Here is a 19,309-nt window from a genome sequence, read left to right on the forward strand (position 1 = left end):
CCGACCGGTTGGACCCACCCCGGGCGACGGTCGCGGTCTACGTTGACAACATCGTCGTCAAAACACCACATGCGGGCGACCTGGTCGCCACCCTGAGTGCCATGTTCACAAATCTCAAGAGATTCAACATCAAGTTGAATCCCGAGAAATGCACGTTCGGCATGCCCAAGGGAAAACTCCTCAGGTACATGGTGTCCGAGCGTGGCATCGAAGCCAACCGCGATAAAATCTTGGCCATCACCAACATGGGGCCCATTTGCAGCATAAAGGGCATCCAGAGGATAATCGGGTGCCTGGAGGCGCTCAGTTGGGAGAGTGAGGCCTGCCCCTATACAAACTCCTCAAGAAATCCGACACCTTTGTCTGGACAGAGGAGGCCCAGGTGGCCCTCGATCGCCTCAAGGCTCTCTTATCCTCTCCACCAGTGCTCGTGGCACCAAATCCCTGCGAGCCTCTTTTGCTCTACCTGGCAGCCAACAACCATGTGGTTAGCGCCGCCCTGGTGGTCGAAAGGGAAGAACAGGGACATGCCCTTAAGGTCCAATGACCCGTATATTTTGTCAGCGAGGTGCTAACCAACACCAAGTCATGGTACCCTCAGACACAGAAACTTCTGTACGCCGTCATCATGGCGGCCAAGAAGCTGCAACACTACTTCACCGAGCACGAGGTGTCGGTCGTCACCTTGTTTCCACTCGGAGAAGTTGTCCGCAACCGCGACGCCGTGGGACGGATTTCTAAATGGGCAGTCGAGCTCATGGGCTATGATGTCTAGTTCATGCCACGCACGGCGATAAAATCCTAGGCCCTGGCCGATTTCATCGCCGAGTGGACGGAAATCCAAGCCCCAACCCCAGAAATCTCTCACGAGTACTGGACCCTCTACTTCGACGGGTCGGTCATGGGACCCGGCGCGGGGGCCGGGGTCGTCTTGGTCTCTCTAGAAGGAGGCAAGTTCCAGTATGCGGTCCGCCTCCATTTCCCTGCATCCAACAATGTTGCAGAGTATGAGGCGCTCCTCAGCGGCCTCCGCATAGCCATCAACATCGGGGCAACCCGCCTGTACGTCTATGGCGATTCCAAGCTGATAATCGACCAAGTCATGAAGAACTCCAATTGCGAGAGCCCTCTCATGGACGCATACTGCCAGGAGGTCCGCAAGCTGGAAGGGAGATTCCGGGGTCTGGAGCTCCACCACATCCCAAGAAAGCAAAACCCTGATGTGGATGCTCTCGCAAAGATGGCCGCCGAGCGCAAGCCGGCACCCAACGGCGTTTTTGTCAACGACCTGAATGCGCCGTCGGTGCGTGAAAGGCAGCCGGCTGTAGATAAGGCAAAAATAGAGGAAGCAGAGCATGTGAAACAGAGCACGCTCCCTCCGACCCAACCCCCGACCAGATACCCGGGGGCCCAACCTGTCTCGCCACGGGACAACTCGACCCAAGCAAGGCAGACAACACAGATTGGAGAGCCAACTTGCTGGCTTATCTCCTACACGATGTCCTCCCCGAGGATCGCAACGCAGCCCGCCGGGTAGCCCGACGAGTCAAAACCTTCGTTGTAATCGACGGCGAGCTCTACAAGCGGAGTCCCTCAGAGACTGGCATTCTCATGAAGTGCATTCCCATTATCCAGGGCAAGGGGCTCCTTCTCGAGATACACGCTTGAATCTACGGACACCACGTCGCACCACACTCCTTAGTCGGAAAGGCTTTCCGACAAGGATTTTACTGGCCAACAGCCCTGCGCAACGCGGAATACATCGTCCGTGCATGCAAAGGATGCCAGTTCTATGCCAAACAAACCCACTTGCCAGCACAAGCCCTTCAAACCATTCCCATAACATGGCCGTTCGCCGTATGGGGTCTAGACATGGTCGGGCCACTCAAGAAGGCACCAGGAGGGTTCACCCACTTACTTGTCACAATCGACAAGTTCACAAAATGGATAGAAGCAAAACTGATAACCATGATTGACTCCAAGGAGGCCGTCAAGTTCTTCCTGGACATCGTCTACAGATTTGGGGTGCCCAATTCCATCATCACCGACAACGGGACCAACTTCATAGGTCTTTATTTCCAAGAGTTCGCAGAAGGGTACGGGATCCGGATCGATTGGGCATCGGTCGAACACCCGTGCACAAACAGGCAAGTAGAAAGAGCTAACGGCTTAATCCTCCAAGGGCTCAAACCGTGCATTTTTGACATGCTCAAAAAGTTCGCAGGCCGTTGAGTCGAGGAACTGCCGGCAGTGCTCTGGAGCTTGTGAACCACACCAAACCGATCCACAGGGCCGACGCCTTTCTTCCTAACGTATGGTTCTGTGGCCGTGCTACCTTCCGATCTGGACTACGGCACGCCAGGAGTCAAAGCCTTTGACACAGCAATGGCAGCCGAAGCCCAGAGGGACGCAATGGAAGTTTGGAAGAAGCAAGGCTAGCTACGCTCCACCGATCGGCTCACTACCAACAAACTCTACGCAGATACCACAAGAGGCGTATACGGGAGAGGACGCTGCAGGTCGGAGATCTGGTGCTACGACGGGTCATGTCGACGAAGGACAAGCACAAGCTCTCACCGCCATGGAAGGACCCTACAGCATCGCAGAGGTGATGCGACCAGGCACCTACAAGTTAAAAGACTCTGACGGTAACATTCTGACTAACTCCTGGAATATAGAACAGTTACGTCGCTTCTTCCCGTAACCCGCATTAGCGGCTCAGTCCAAGTGCCCCGACCCAGCCACTTCCGGCTCGGAGCACACGGGGCCCCGACACCTATCGATTTTTTCTCCCCGCACAACACAGTGCACTCACTCGGCACCCCGACCCGGCCACTCTCTGCCCGGAATCACTCGGAGGCCAAACACCTGCCTTTCTTTTTTACATGCTCACAACACAAACAAACTCTCTGGTTTCTAGCACCCCGACCCATACACATTTGGCTCGGAGCACTCGGGAGCCGGACCATGGTATTCGACCATCTTACTTTCTGTTACTTCCAGCCTCTACAGCCCTTTGCCCTGAACACTTTCAGGCCAAGGTGCTCGGGGACCTCACTGGGACAAACCGTGCAGCGCGCACGCAACTTTTTCCCTCGACACACAATACACAGAAATTCTCGCAACCGAATCGAAAAGCAAACGCAAAAACGCTTTCGAAAAATGAACTCGCGCGAGATGGAAAATGGAGCAAAAACGAAAGACGAACACAAATTTAAAACATAGTTAGGGATGCCACGCACATGGTGGACGCCCTAGATGTTCTCCCAAGCCGCACGAACGGCTTGGGGCACAATACTTATACACATTTCATAATTTAACAAAATAAAAACGGCCGGCCGGCCCCGCGCTCCGTCGTCGCCCCGCCAAGACCCTGTGGCTAGTCCAGCTCCGGGTCCGCGCAGCGTCGCAGGAGGTCGTCGACGTCCATCTCCGCCACGATGACCCGTCTGAACCCGGCGAAGTCCAGCATAGCCTACCGACAAGACGCCGCGCTCGAGGTCTCAGGGAAGCCGGGGTCGATTCCCCCGAGGTGCACCCCGGTGCGCAGACGGGCGGAGGCCAATGCAGCAGCAGTGCCACGGTGGATCCCCAGCCCCACCGATGATCGGATGATCTCAGGAAGGGCATAGAGCTGGTCCACCCGCATGGGCGCCCGCGGCTCCACCACACGGAAGACGGCGAGCGCGCCGTCCTCCAGGGCCTCGCGCTGGTCCTCCACCTCGTTGAGGCGGCGCTGCAGGTCCGTCACCTCACGGAGGACGGCCTCCAACTCCTCCTCCAGCACTACAGGTAAAAAGCATGAGATGCAGGGAAAACAGGGGAAGGGAGACGCGATCAAGAACGGAACTCACCGAAGGCGCGGGCCTGCGCGTCCGCCGCGGCGTCCCTCGCCGCGCGCACCTCCCCCTCAGCGGCAGCCCGGGCCACCTCGACCGCCTGCAGGCTGTCCTGCAGGTGCTCGATCTCGACCGTGGCGGCCGAATAGCGACCGCGCGCCATGTCGCACTCCCGCTGCAGAGCCACTATGTCCGGGTTGACTCCCCCGGAGTCGGACCCTGAGGAGGCGGCATACACAGTAGGCGAACCCGGTGCAGGCGAGCTTGGCACGGGCAAGCTCGGCGCTCCAGCGGCCGCGACCGGCGGCGCTGCAACGATCGGCGGCGGCGGCGCAACGGAGGACGAAGCCGAGTAGGGCCTTCGAATGGGCAGTGCAACCGGTGCATTAGCACCGGGCTGCCCATTCCTAGGGGCCACCAAAATTAAACCCAGTAACTGCTAATACACATGCTAATTTTCTTAACCTAAAGTACAAAAGGCCAAGGGAGGTAACGTAAGATGCAAATAAACTCAAACTAGTGCTGCTATAGTGCCGCGATGATTTGTCTTCCCTTGAACTCGATGCCACAAACGCGGCCGCGCGCCTGCTACTGTAGTGCCGTGCCGCGAGTTGCCGTCGAGTCATCGACCATTGGGTATCCTGTATCCTGCTGCCGGCCGGCGAGGTCAAACGACGGTGCTGAGAGCAGCTGGCTAGTGGTGACGCCCCTGCACTTCAAATTTCATGACGTGCTTGCTTCAGGAGGCCTGGGATGTGGACGTGATGTTGGTGCTGTAGTCCGTCCAGACTAGTCCACGCTAAGAATACTAGACAAATGGCACTCTTTAATCCTTTAGCATGCTTGAAATATTGTAGTTATATTATAAAGTATGAATATATTTTCATTATTTGCATTTTATAATATAATTATGGTGCCACCATTTGTGCTCTGCACCAGGGCCACCAAAACTTTGGTGCAGCCCTGAAGCCGAGCCGCCGGCGACAGCACCAGACGCCCCAGCACCACCCCGCACCGGGTGCCCGCCGGACGAAGAGGACTCGGAGGCGCCAGGATCACCCGACGGCCCAACGCCGCCTTGCCCGGCGATCCACGCTCTGGGACCCGACAACGGCACCCTACCACCACACAGGTATCATCATGAACACAACAAAACAAAATGCAGGGACGGAAGGATGAGGACAATGCCGGAAAGTACCTCCCCTGAAAGAACTCGTGGTGTGCCCGCGGCAAGCCACGCGGCTCGGCGCTGGACTCCTCGTCGCGGGGATGCTTGTCGCCGGCCATCCGGGGAGGATCAACAACGACGACGAATGCGGTTAGAGCTCCTCTTCCTTTTCCTTCTCCTTGCTCCTTCGCCTTCGTCTCCTTTCCGTGTTTTCTCTCCAAGAAACTGGCAGGGAGCGATGTCGATGGAGATGAGGCGACGGGAGGCAGAGGGTTAAATAGGCGATCACTGTCATCACTCCGCAGCGGTTCCTGAGCAAAGCGATGCCTCGAGACACGAGCCACCACGAACGGACCTCTCCGCTGCAACCGGCGCGACGCATCGGCTCCACGGGTGCGTACTTTACAGTTCCAATTAAATTCTCATCGTTTATTCGTTTCCAATTGCAGGGAGGACGGCAAACTATTTCCATGCCTCAAATGAATCGCAACTGCACGATTCGATCTCAAGGTTCGAAAGCCAGTCCACCAAGGGCTCTGCGCTGCCTTGACTCAAAGAGCCAGGGAAGAAAAACCGAGACGAGCACCAAGCGGCCCATGCCCGACCTGCCCCGACAGCACTCGGGTCGTCTCAAATTTTCTTGTTCGATCCGGCCTCTAGCATTCCACGGAATCCCCTCCAGGGGGAGGCCAACTAGGCCCCCCGAGCTGGCTGACGGCTCGGGTATCTGTTTGGGATGCGGGCTGTAGAGCAGTGGAGTGCTCCCATTGGGGTTCCGTCGACCCGGTCGTCCGCGGCAGGGTCGGACTTCACTCGGATTGTCCTTAATTGGGCCTACCCGCTATCGAGCTCACCGAACTCGCCGTTCCGAGCCATCTAGGTCAAGCAGTAGGGTTCACCTCCTCCGATCGCTACCGGTCGCAGTGGAGTCATTCATCGTTGAGGCACGAAAACAAAAAAAACAATGCGGTAAAATCAACAAACAAGAACGCCTTAGGGCCAACTTTGTTTCAACAATCTTCCTTTACAATAATCGGCTGGAGGCCGTTGCATCAAACGAAAACTAGCTGTCCTCGACTCACGGACACAGCGGATACAATGGATCAAATCTATTTACTCCCGCTAAGGGAGCAACAAAAAGGGGCTAAGGCAACGGCTGCTACCTGGCAAGCAGGAGGACATGGCCAAAGAACGTCGCAAGACTTCTTGTAGCACCTTGCAAGCCTTCTCCTAGCATCAGCCGCACCGAAAAACCCCTGGCGGAGAAGGAGGCAGACGATGCCGACGAGGGGAGTTTAAAGGGGCTGAGGTTAGCCCAAAAACTCTACGCCGGTGTCTGCTCCTGGGTATCTTCCTCATGCGCTGGAAGTCGGGCCATGATCTCCTTCCATTGGCCGCTGCGGCTTCCAGGCGCACCACTCTAACTGCCCGCCTCCGAGGCACGAAGACTCGTCCTGGCTGCAAGACCACCCTGCCTGATAAGAGAGGAACCCTTCACCGTCCCCCGCTACCACGGGGCACAACCGCGGTTGGAAGATGGGGTTGCAGCTCCGCGTCGACGACGCGTGAACTGCCCACCCGAGATCTCGGGGGAGCGGCAACCGCAAGAAGGACACAGAGCAGAAGGGTGACCCCCGCGGCAGGGAAGGGTCGCACCACCACCAAGTCTCCGAGCCGGCGCCGAGAGGAGTCCAAGGTGGCCACGAGAAGCTGGGAGCCCCCCTCGCCTGTTGGCAAGGGAGCAGGCAGACTAGTGGTCTGGCTTGCCTAACTCCAGCAGCAAGCCCTCGAACTCCTCAGCGCCGGGCAGCGGTCGACGGCATGAACTCGCCGGCGAGTTCATGCCTGAGGAAGATCCCCCGCCATTCGCAAGCATTCTTCTAGCACCAGAAAAACAAGCCATGCCCACTCTCATCTGGAGAACAGATGTGGGGTGCGAGGAAGAGAACTACCAAATGGATCTCCATGATCCGCCCGCTTGTGTGGAACCATGTATCCACAATCCCCCTATTTATAGGCAAACGAGGGCACTAACGGCCCCAGTAGTCAGTGGGCCAGCCAAAACGGGGCACACCAAGAGCCCTCACCTAACCGAACCCCTTCTTGAATGCCGACGGAACGGCGCCAGCGCGCCCGGCAACCACCGCGCCACTCGGGGCACGATCGCTGCACGACCCACCAATGGGGGGCGACCCCGAGAAGGGGGAAACGAGGCGTCCGCGGCACAGCGATAAGACGCGACGACCGACCTCAAGATTCCACGACCCGTCAGCCGGCCATCAAGACGGGCCTGACCCGTCACGCCATCACTGGCGCATGCCGAAAGCTGTGGACGCGGACAGTTGGATGGGACGCCCCGGTTAGGGGTCATCAAAGCCAAGACCAGCGGCTCCACGATTACTTCAAATAATCGCAGAGCCACTCGGGGGCCTCTGATGGGAGAGTAAACCCAGGACCCCTAATGGGCCCGACTCATGAGCAAGGCCCAGCAGACTTGTTGGGCCAGGGACGGGACAGCCCGCTAAACCGCGCGGGGAGCAGCCTTCGCCGCTAAGCCAACGGGTCCGGGAGCCCGACCTCCCGGGACGCGTGGCGGCCCCCCGACCTAGCGCCTTGGGTCAAAGCCAAAGCCGGTGACCTGGGACGTACGCTCCAAGGGCGCTGCGCCTCCTGACAGGTGTGTCGGCCAAGACAGCCTCCGTGCAAGCCCCAAGGCACCAGCCCAACTTATCTTGCGGCGAGGGCCAAGCCAGCAGGCCTCCCTGACAAGGGGATAGCGCTGCTCGCGCGGGCCCCTTGACGCAACGGGAGGGGGCGTCCGCAGACGCTGCCTCCCCTCGCCGTAATGATGGCTGCTTCTGTGCACCGCCTCATTACGCCAGCGACCGTGACCGGACGCCCCTGGCAAGGCCTCGGTAAGACGCCCCTCACCAGGCACGCCGTTTTGTGACAGAGCTACGTAAGATAGCCTCGCAAGTAAGGAACCCGGGCTTCGGCGGACAAGACCGGAGGAGACCCCCGAGCGACTGCCCGAGTGGTCGAGCCGCCCCGACTGAGCCAGGATGGGACAGCGCCAGGGGAACACATCGCTCAAGGAGATCGCCAGGATCATCCCTTGCACCAGAAGATTGCCAGGATCAAGCTCGTCCACTCCCGACCGACCGAGTGGGCCCCGACGACTGATGAAGCGCCCCGACCCGAACATCAAGGCTAAACCATGTATTATTTACCGAATTAAGTCTCCGGCACAATACATGTTACATCAAGTGGAGTCCAGAGTCATACAGAGCTTTATTTAACACGTACATGAGGAGTAAAGTGACAACACAAAGCTACACAGAACAACCATAGGATAACAACTAGCATAACGACATGCAGGACTAGCTCTTCATCCATCACGGCTCCACTCGAAAAGCTTGGGTGCGGACACGATCTACTCGCAGTCTTCCGGCACAAAGTCAGGATCCTCTGGAGAAAATCAACAGGGGTGAGTACAAAAGTACTCAGCAAGCTCCACCTCGCCCTACGGGAGGGGAATGACATGCATGATACACATTAAGCACAATCTAATAGCAATGCAACTAATGGTATGCAAACCCTTCCAGACACAACCCACAGTAGGTAGCTCACTAGTTGTCAGGGCCACACCTTAGCCTGCCCATACCGTGGGCACGGACCATTCGAATAGATTATACACTCTGCTGAGGTCGTACACTGTACCCACACGCTCGACTGCCCGAACGGACAACCGACATAGCCGACACCCAGCCGTGGTCACGCCCCAGCCCAGCCGCACAGACCCTCGGGCCCTGACTCCAATGGTCTATACCCGTAAACAATCCCTGCGACCGTCAGGCTAACCAGTGGGATTAGGCTAAGTCCGGCCCATACCAGAACCTGTGGTCGTACTAAAGTAAGCTAGGTGAGATGTCAAAACAACTCGGTCCTTATGGTTCACCAGGGCAGCAACCATCCCTCAACATACCAACTCGAGCCTACCACCACGGTAGCACTCACCTGCTAGTCTACCACCACGGTAGCGCCGGCTCCAGCATACCCAGCTACCGTCTTAGCCAGATCCCTTTGTATCCTAGTCTCAGCTCTGGATATGCATGACTACTCAGATGCATGCATGAGCACACTCAACCACTCAAGTACTGGTATATGTAATCGATCCTAGACCCAGGCTACAGCTAAACGTCCTCACATGGATGCAACCGCTCACGTAGGGGTCGATGAAACTTGCCTTCGCTTACGTACGCATCGGCGGTGGCATCTTCCTGCTCGCGGTACGGGCCTTCTGGCTCCGGCTCGTGGTACTGGCATTCGTACTCCTCGGCGCGCTCCTCCTCGATCACTTCGTCGTCTACGGGCGGAAACGACATAACCGGCAAGCAAACACAAGCAAGCACCAAATTAAAATGAGCTTAAAAGGTGATGATAATAGGTGGAATCCATAGTATATGATTTTTGAAGAATTTAGAAAAAGAATCAATGGAATCAGAGCTTGGATGGATGAGATATTGGATGACAAAGTGGGCTGGTAATTAAGTTGCTTAATTAAATTAGCATATTTCATGTGATGGCATGGATGGGTGCTTTGGGCTACTCGAACAGCATATGGGCTGGTTTAAGGTGAGCTGGCATGCGTCTGAGCTTGGGCTCTTTTGGACTTTATTAGTGTTATCGCCCCAGGAAGAAAAGGAACGGAAGGGGACACGTGAGATTCGTATTCTTATACTCGGCCACCATGGAGGCAGACCAAGCTCTCTGCAGCTTGCCGCAGGGCGGCTCGGACCACCATATTTGAAACTGAGCACATGGGGGGCGGAGGGCGAGGGGGTTTCCTTTTGACGGCTTCAAGCATGGGAGACGCAGGTCGGCTCTGGCCGCATGGCAGCCATGGCCGAGCTTCACGAGCTCGTTGAGCTCAGCTCAGGAGGGGAGGCTGGGATGGGGATGAAGACGTGGGTGGAGCTGCTGGCGGAGAAGCTACCAAGGGGTCTCACCTTCTCCGAGCTCGAGAAAGAGGACAGTGCGACGGTCTCCGGTTCTTAAGTAGAGCAGAGCAGGAGTGAGATGAGCTTGCGACAGCTGGTTCAGCTCGGCGTGCACTGGGTGGTGGCGGAGCTCGGCACGGCTTCGCTCCTTTTTATAGGCGAGGCGGACAGCGGCAAGGACGACGGCGTGGCAGCTCGGCGTCGTTGTGCACAGCTGCCGCATTGAAGCGCGCGAGCGTCGAGGCGGCAAAGCCGGTGAGGACGCGGCAGTGGCGTGGGCGAGGTGGGGACGCGGCGATGGGCGGCACGGCATGGTGTTGGCGGCAGTGCGCGGTCCCGTCGTGGGGCCGGCATGTCGTGCATGCGCGAGCGAGAGCAAGCGCGGGTGAGGACGGCAGGTGGGGCTGGGCTGCTGCATGTGCGAGTGAGAGCGAGCGCGGCTGGGGCTTTGGCTTGGCGAGTTGCAGCAGCGCAGAGACAGTAGTAGCTGCCCAACTATGGTGTGCATGCGTGTGTTGCTTGCTTGTGCGGGTGCATGCATGTGTCTCGCTTGTGCGTGTGTGCATGCATGTGTCTTGCTTGTACGTGTGTTTAGACAGCAGAAGGGAGAGCAAGAAGGATTAGAAGAGGTGGAAGACGATTGGTTGCTTGGAAGATTATGAGAGAAAAATAATTGGTAATTAGGAATAGGATGGAGTTTAGATGACTAAGGACTTAGCTCGAGAGATTAGTTTTACAATAGATTTTGAAAATAGTTTTTGAATTCGAGTGATTTTTGAATACCAGAATTTTTGGGTTGTTACAAACCTACCCCACTTAGGTTGAATCTCATCCCCGAGATTCAGCTATACTGCTAAAGAGACTAGGGAACTCGGCTTGGAGCGCGTCTTCTCTCTCCCAAGTTGCTTCTGCTTCCGAATGTCTGCTCCACTAGACTCGACAAATTTTGACTGCAGAGTTGCGGGTTCTTCGCGTCACAATATCCAAAATTTTTACTGGTACCTCTTGATATCTGAGATCATCCTGCAGGTCGATTGTTTCTGGGGCTACTTGTTGTTCTAGTACTCGCAGACACTTTCTGAGTTGGGACACATGGAATACATCGTGCATATCTGACATCTCTGCTGGCAACTGAAGCTTATAGGCTACCGCTCCCACTTTCTTGATAATTGGGAAAGGTCCAATGTAACGTGGGGCCAACTTTCCTCGCACCTGGAATCTGCGTGTGCCGCGAATTGGGGAAACTTTAAGGTACACATAGTCTCCAACTTCGAAGCTGAGAGCACACCTTCTTTTATCGGCATAACTTTTTTGGCGGGATTGAGCAGCCTTTAGATTCTCTCTGATTTCTGCTATCTTGTCTTCGGCTTTTTTAAAAAAATCTGGGCCCTCAATAATGTGGTCGCCAACTTCGGTCCACATGAGAGGTGTGCGACACTTCCTCCCGTAGAGGGCTTCAAACGGCGACATCTTCAAACTATACTGGTAGCTGTTGTTGTAAGAGAACTCCGCATATGGCAAACTGTCTTCCCAATTTTTGCCATAAGTAAGAACATAGGCTCTTAGTATGTCTTCAAGGATCTGATTAACTCTTTCAGTCTGGCCATCGGTCTGAGGATGATAGGCTGAACTGAAGTCCAACTTTGTATCAAATGCTTCATGTAACCTACTCTAGAATATAGAAGTGAACTGGGTGCCTCTATCTGACACAATCCTCTTAGGTACTCCATGCAGCTTCACAATACGCTCAATATATAATTTGGCTAATTTACCACCTCCATAAGTGGTACGCACTGGGATAAAGTGTGCCACTTTAGTGAGTCGATCAACAATTACCCAAACTGAGTCATGACCGCTCTGGTTCCTTGGTAGGCCGGTGATAAAATCCATACTAACTTCATCCCATTTCCATACTGGAATTGGCAACGGCTGAAGTAATCCACTAGGCTTCTGGTGCTCTGCCTTAACCCTTTTGCACACATCACAATGAGCGACGAATCGAGCGATATCCCCCTTCATACCATTCCACCAATATTTCTCCTTAAGGTCCAGGTACATTTTCGTGGTGCCTGGGTGAATGGAATAAGCTGAGTTATGGGCTTCATCCAAGATGGTCCTGCGGAAATGACCTTGGTTAGGTACACATAATCTCTTCTTGAACCACAAGACTTCATCTTTATCTACTCTGAAATCTGGGGCTTTGCCTTCACTGTTGCGACCTTTAATCCGTACCAATCTCCTATCCTCCATCTGAGCTACCTTGATCTGGTCATCCAGGATGGGATGAACACAAAGGTTGTAGTTGCAAGGGCGGTGTACAACCCTTAGATTCAACTTCCTCATTTCTTCACTCAGCTCTGGGGCTTGCGTAACTAAGTGATGGCAATATGCTTTACGACTGAGCGCATCAGCCACCACATTAGCTTTTCCAGGTGGTAATGAATTTCCAAATCATAGTATTTGATCAACTCCAACCACCTTCTCTGTCTAAGGTTGAGATCTGACTGGGTGAAAATGTACTTCAGGCTCTTGTGATCCGTGTAGATTTCACACTTGTTTCCAATCAGATAATGTCTCCAAATCTTGAGCGCATGCACCACTGCTGCTAACTCCAAGTCATGGATGGGGTAGTTCTGCTCATGCGTTCTCAACTGTCTTGAGGCATAAGCTACAACTCTTCCTTCTTGCATAAGCACACAACCCAATTCTTATCGGGATGCGTCGCAATAAACGACAAAACTCTTCTGATTATCTGGCAAGACTAGCACTGGGGCAGAAGTTAGTCTCCTCTTCAACTCATGAAAACTTCTCTCGCAAGCTTCAGACTAGACAAACTTCTTGTCCTTCCGGAGCAACTCGGTCATAGGCCGCGCTACCTTAGAGAAACATTCGATGAATCTCCGGTAATAGCCAGCTAATCTCAAGAAACTCCTAATCTCCGTGGCTGAGGTTGGTTGCTTCCATTCGTATATTGCCTTGATCTTTTCTGGGTCTACTTCCACACCTTCAGCTGTTAAGACATGGCCTAGAAAACTGACTCTCTGTAACCAGAATTCACACTTACTGAACTTGGCATACAACTGGTGTTTTCTAAGCTTTCCCATCACAACTCTGAGGTGTTGTCCATGCTCCTCAGCATTCTTAGAGTAGACCAGTATGTCGTCTATGAATACCATGACAAACCGGTCTAGCTCCTCCATAAACACCTTATTCATGAGAGTCATGAAAAAGGCAGGAGCATTAGTCAGCCCAAAAGACATCACTGTGAACTCATACTGGCCATAACGGGTTCTGAAGGCTGTTTTAGCGATGTCCTCTTGTCGAACTCTGAGCTGATGATAACCTGACCTCAGATCAATCTTGGAGAAGAACTTAGCTCCCTTCAGTTGGTCAAACAGGTCATCAATCTGGGGCAGAGTGTACTTGTTATTGATGGTGACTGCATTAAAATCGCGGTAGTCCACACAAAGTCTCATGCTCCCATCCTTCTTCTTCACAAAGAGCACTGGGGCTCCCCACGGAGAAGCAGCGGGTCTAATAAATCCCTTTTGTTGAAGCTCTTCAAGCTGCTTCTTCAACTCAGCAAGCTCTGGGGCTGCTAACAGATAGGCATTCTTTGCTATAGGCTTGGTTCCAGGGACTAAGTCAATAGCAAATTCTACCTCTCTTTCTGGAGGCATACCGGGTAATTCATTTGGGAATACATCTGCGAACTCCCAAACTACTGGCACACCTTCGGGGGATTCTGCTTGGATGTGGTTCACCATGGAGTCTGTCAGGCTAGGCTGGATTAGGCATGTGACCATTTGCCCTTGGTGGTTGGTGACTGTTACTGCTCTCTCAGCACAAGATATATTTCCTCGGTGCTTGGTGAGCCAGTCCATCCCGAGTATGACGTCTATCCCTTTGGAAGTGAGGACTACTAGGTTGGTAAGGAATACTACCCCACTTAGGTTTATAGGGATATCTAAGGCACCTAAGTGGCAAGGTATGCAACCTCCAGGAGAATGGGTCATTAGCGGTCTCTTAAGGGCTATAGTAGGTATATCATGCTTTTCCACAAAGTGGGAGGATATAAAGGAATGCGATGCTCCATAATCAAAAAGCACTGAGGCTAGAGCTGATTGAACCAGAAACTCACCGAAAATCACCCCTGGTGCCTCCACTGCTTCCTCAGCATATACATGATTCACCTTTGCCTTGCCGAAGGACTGTTGCTGGCTCTTAGCTGGTGATGTACGGTTGGCTCCAGTCGGCTGTTTTGGTCCTTGCACAGAGTTGGAGAAAACAGAAGGAGCGGGCTGACTGAGATATGGACAATTGGCAATGTAGTGTCCGGCTTCACGGTAGTGGAAACAGGTCTTCACATTGGTTACTTGACTTCCGCCAGACTGTTGGGTGCGGAAGGTACTCTGGGTCTTCATAACAAGAGCTGACTGAGCTGGCTTCTGGAAAGAACCGGGGTGCGCTTTGAATGAAAAGGCACCCTGGCTCCTTGGGCCTGAGTGAGCCAGATACTAGGTCCTCTGGAATTTCTCCAACTGCTGGGGCTTCTTGCTTTCAAACCGACGTTTGCGCTCACTGAGTTCTACCTTCCTGTTTCTCTCAGTGGTGATGGCCATGTTGACCATAGCATTAAAGTCACTGTGGGTGGTGATTTCAACCAAGGTCCTTATTTCAGAGTTAAGCCCACCAAGAAAAGCTTCTTGCTTCTTCTCATCATCATTGATATCCTCTGGTGCATAACGAGATAACTCTATCACAGTCATGCCACCTTGACGAAGCTTTCTGAACTCATCCCTCTTGAGCTTCATAACACTGCTGGGAATGTGATGGTCTCTGAAGATCTTGACAAAGTCAGCCCATACCATCTCGTTAGCATTTTGATTTATTTCCCTGTAACTCTGCCACCAAGCAAGGGCTGGTCCCCTTAACTGCTATACTGCGAGCAAAACCTTGTCTCTATCATCTGCATGGACCTCTTCAAGCTTCATTTCATTCTCTCGCAACCAATCATCTGCCTCAATTGGGTTGTCAGATCCTCCAAACTTGGGTGGTTGCAAGCGGTTGAAATCGGCAATTCTGCTGCCATTGGCATTATGATGCACTGCAGGTCTATGGTTGCCAAGATTGCCTTGAGCTTGAACTGTAAGTGTGGTCACAAGAACTTGGAGGAGTTGGTTCTGCTGCTGCAATATGGCTGCCAGATCAATGGGTACTGGGGCACGGGGAGGTGGCGGCGGCAAGTGTCCATTTTCAGGTGCTTCTGGGGCTGCATTCAGAGGGGCTTGGTTTCTCGGGTTGACCTCGTCACCGTCTTCCTGAGCATGGAGTCCCTGGACTCGGCTCGAACGACGAGACATCTGTGGTTAAGGAGGGATAAGGTAAGTTTAGGTGACTCTCCTAGTTTATTACTGGGGTAGATTTGTGTGTGTGTGTGTGTGTGTCTATATATATATAGTGTATTTTGTACCACCCAAAGCACACAAGTCAATCGCTCAAGCATCACACAAGCATTTATTCAACCAAGCAGGGATACATGGCACAACGGATTACAATAACGCGGCTCGACTTTTAAGGGTCGGCCAAAACAACTCGGCTACTGGACACTACGACACGGTCTTCGGGGTCACTGTTTCCGGGATCTCGGGGAGACGTGGGAGGTGTGGGTGGCACTGATTCACCAATCCTCCTGCGTGGTTGGGACAAGGGATACAGCGGGATTCCCTCTAGGATTGGCGGCTCCACGGCAGTCCTGGGATGGCGTTCCTTGCGCTTGGCACGGTCCACTAGGTAGACACCCCTAAGGAGCTGACTATGGCGATCTGCCTGCTCCCTAAGGTTCTCTTCGGCCACAACAAGGTGGCTTTCAGCTTCAGCCGCTCGGGCTTCTGCCTGAGCTAAGGCCAGCTTAGCCCCACACCAACGGGACTCCGCTTCCTCGGCACGCTGGATTAGACCTCTCACACACTGATGCAGTTGATCGCACAAAATCGTCGAGGCTAAGCAAATAGCTAGACATTGTGACAACTGTGGGGTTCTTCTCTGTCCCTGCGGTGCTCTCCAGGTTGTGGATCCTCGCCGCCCAAGCAGGACGGTTACGATCCAGCGGGGGAAAGTACTTCATGGGGGTGGAACCAAAGTGCCATTCAAACATCTGGCACAGGTACCACAGCGCCTTGCGAGCTGCAAGCTGAATTGTGTCAGGCATACGGGCTCCAGTGGCGGTGACGCTCCAGGGTTGCATCTCCAAGTACTTATCACTGGCGCCAATATGGATGGTGACCTCACAGCTTTCGGTGCTATGCTTCATGACCTCGCGACCCACGTACTCCGGACATTATGGAATACCAAGTCGTACCGTGGCAGCATAAAGCACTCTGGGGAATCCATCTTCGTTGATGCAGTAGGTGGTGGTCCAGTCATCAGCCATCTGACTTCCAAGGGTAGGGTTAGCATAACAATGATAAAGTTTAAGGAGTAGTAGATTTTCAATGATTGACCATCCTAGGGCTCCTACGGTCATCTTTCACTACCGGTTCGTGTCCTACAGCCAAGCATGACTCTGATACCACCTGAAGCTCCCCGACCCGAAGATCAAGGCTAAACCATGTATTATTTACCGAATTAAGTCTCCGGCACAATACATGTTACATCAAGTGGAGTCCAGAGTCATACAGAGCTTTATTTAACACATACATGAGGAGTAAAGTGACAACACAAAGCTACACAGAACAACCATAGGATAACATCTAGCATAACGACATGCAGGACTAGCTCTTCATCCATCATGGCTCCACTCGAAAAGCTTGGGTGCGGACATGATCTACTCACAGTCTTCCGGCACAAAGTCAGGATCCTCTAGAGAAAATCAACAGGGGTGAGTACAAAAGTACTCAGCAAGCTCCACCTCGCCCTACGGGAGGGGAATGACATGCATGATAGACATTAAGCACAATCTAATAGCAATGCAACTAATGGTATGCAAACCCTTCCAGACACAACCCACAATAGGTAGCTCACTAGTTGTCAAGACCACACCTTAGCCTGCCCATACCGTGGGCATGGACCATTCGAATGGATTATACACTCTGCTGAGGTCGTACACTGTACCCACACGCTCGACTGCCCGAACGGACAACCGACATAGCCGACACCCAGCCGTGGTAACGCCCCAGCCCGGCCGCACAAACCCTCGGGCCCTGACTCCAATGGTCTCCTGCGACCGTCAGGCTAACCAGTGGGATTAGGCTAAGTCTGGCCCATACCGGAACCTGTGGTCGTACTAAAGTAAGCTAGGTGAGATGTCAAAACAACTCGGTCCTTATGGTTCACCAAGGCAGCAACCATCCCTCAACATACCAACTCGAGCCTACCACCACGGTAGCACTCACCCGCCAGTCTACCACCACGGTAGCACCGACTCCAGCACACCCAGCTGCCCTGGTCTCAGCCAGATCCCTTCGTATCCTAGTCTCAGCTCTGGATATGCATGACTACTCAGATGCATGCATGAGCACACTCAATCACTCAAGTACTGGTATATGTAATCGATCCTAGACCCAGGCTACAGCTAAACGTCCTCACATGGATGCAACCACTCACGTAGGGGTCGATGAAACTTGCCTTCACTTACGTACGCATCGGCGGTGGCAGCTTCCTGCTCGCGGAACGGGCCTTCTGGCTCTGGCTCGTGGTACTGGCCTTCGTACTCCTCGGCGCACTCCTCCTCGATCACTTTGTCGTATACGGGCGGAAACAACATAACCGGCAAGCAAACACAAGCAAGCACCAAATTAAAATGAGCTTAAAAGGAGATGAAAACAGGTGGAATCGATAGTATATGATTTTTGAAGAATTTAGAAAAAGAATCAATGGAATCAGAGCTTGAATGGATGAGATATTGGATGACAAAGTGGGCTGGTAATTAAGTTGCTTAATTAAATTAGCATATTTCATGTGATGGCATGGATGGGTGCTTTGGGCTGCTCGAACAACATATGGGCTGGTTTAAGGTGAGCTGGCATGCGTCTGAGCTTGGGCTCTTTTGGACTTTATTAGTGTTATGGGCCCAGGAAGAAAAGGAACGGAAGGGGACACGTGAGCTTCGTATTCTTATAGGTAAAAGCTAAGTAACGACTGGTCGCGCCCCGCGGCGAGCGCGCGACCGCCCAACCCAGCAGGCCGCGTCCAAACCGGCCCATCAACTCGCCCCGACATCCCCTCCCCCCATTCCAAATCCGGATCCAGGGTTGTTTCCTCATCCCGCATCGGCCTGCTCCTACGGGCAAACCGCCGCCGCTCCACGCGTAGGTGCTGCCGGCGGAGGTTGGCGGACAGGCGAGAGGACCTAACGGGGGTTTGCAGAGGCCCTGCTCGGGTGGATCTCGAGCGGGGAGCGGCGGCGGAGGCGGCGGCGGAGGCGGCTGCGAGGAGTAGCGGCAGAGGCGGCATGGCGTGAACTTCCGCCAGCGGCGCTGGAGAGGAGGCCCCGCCGGGAGTTGCTAGCCGCGGCGGCACCCGCGGCTTGCGTCAAGGGAGGAAGGCGCTTGCGATGCGGGGTCCCAGGCCGACTACCTTCTCCACCTCCGCGGACCCAGGATCCGATGACGACGCAGCGAATGAAGTCGCGGGTCGCCCGCGAACAAGGGCGTCGAGTCGTGGGGGAGGCGCCAACTCCCCGATGATGGCAGCGCCCGGCACGGCACCACATCCCCCTGCTGGGAAATCACGGTGACTACTCTCTATTCTCCAAAAAAATTTTCTGCCTAGTTGTTTTGTTTAAGGTAATTTTGTATCAAATTGCGTGGCAACTTTGTATCATTTTTTTTCTGTTTTATTCGGACCATGAACATTTTAACCTGAAAAAGGAAAAAAGAAACGAGATAGAAATGCAGTTTTGTTCACCATTTCATTGGCTGAAAAAGAAACGAAAATATCATGGGCATAAAGAGTGATGTAGCTCTTGGTGTAAACCTTCGTCACAAATCAGGTATGGACAGACTAAAGTGACTTTAATAAGTTAGTCATGTACATTAACCTAGCCACAGAGGTTTCACAACTTAATTTAGCTGGGCTTTTAAGGAACAAGAATATTAGAAGTACATTAGATATTCCAAATAAAGTTACAATATCAAACCAAATATTAGAAGTACATTCAGTCAACTGAAAAATCACTCTCTGTGCATTAGATATGTCTGTGCATAACTAAAAAATCTGAAGGAAGCACTCTCTGGCTGAACACATTCCTGATTGTGTTCCTGCTCGCACAAAAGCCCATAAGCACATGGCTGAACAGCAGC

This window comes from Panicum virgatum, chromosome 2N (assembly GCF_016808335.1).
Source record: "Panicum virgatum strain AP13 chromosome 2N, P.virgatum_v5, whole genome shotgun sequence".
Taxonomy (NCBI): Eukaryota; Viridiplantae; Streptophyta; class Magnoliopsida; order Poales; family Poaceae; genus Panicum; species Panicum virgatum.